The sequence below is a fragment of the Penaeus monodon genome, chromosome 30 (assembly GCF_015228065.2).
Source record: "Penaeus monodon isolate SGIC_2016 chromosome 30, NSTDA_Pmon_1, whole genome shotgun sequence".
NCBI lineage: Eukaryota > Metazoa > Arthropoda > Malacostraca > Decapoda > Penaeidae > Penaeus > Penaeus monodon.
Genome location: NC_051415.1, coordinates 25,884,664 through 25,885,325, shown reverse-complemented (window position 1 = coordinate 25,885,325; position 662 = coordinate 25,884,664). Strand labels below are relative to the sequence as shown.

At 39.4% G+C, this 662-nt stretch overlaps 1 protein-coding gene across 1 annotated transcript in view; it reads left to right on the top strand.

Moving 5' to 3' along the window:
- The window catches only part of LOC119592662 (proline-rich extensin-like protein EPR1), a gene marked incomplete in the record, with an annotated part of 10,476 nt that overhangs the window by 9,148 nt on the left and 666 nt on the right, over positions 1–662 (top strand). Inside the window, 1 exon segment of the mRNA XM_037941574.1 lies at positions 566–660.

The following is a 662-nucleotide window of genomic DNA, read 5'->3' as shown; positions in this document are numbered from 1 at the left end:
GGACTGTGGGTTCCATCCTCTTTGAGTGCATGCAAGGAGATCTAAATTGACACGATTAAACGCAGCTGTATGGATTCACCAGTCATTCCTCCTCCATACGCACGTATTAGTCGCTGATTGGTTGAGCCACAGAGCTCGGCCAATGAGCGATTGCCACGTGGCGTGAGGAGACGGGTTATCCTTCAGGAACGTGTTAATAACATGTCCGTCGACATGAATCTGCACTTACGGAGAAGACTTGCATGACGTGTTTTGACAGAAGGTGCTTTCGAATACATAATCATCATCATAATCATGACATGACAGTTGATAAGACTCTGACGGGAGAGGCGTTCTGGAAATAATGTATGTCGGACGGATAAATAAGAAAATAATAGAATAATAGCATTGGGTGTATATTTGTATATATGTACATACCTAAATCTTTCAAAAAATGGCAATACGATGATATATAAAATTCTTTAGTTTGTCAAAATTGAAGGATACAATCACGTAATGATTTGATAATAAACACTTATCATTTTTGCAGTATATTTTTCAATAAAGTATTAATTTTCTTTTCTAGTTCCCGAAAGCCACGATGATCACGATGGAAAATGCGCCGACGAAGCAGATCAAGTGTGCAAGTCAACTGGAATCTTCTTCCTCTCAAAGGCTCAGGT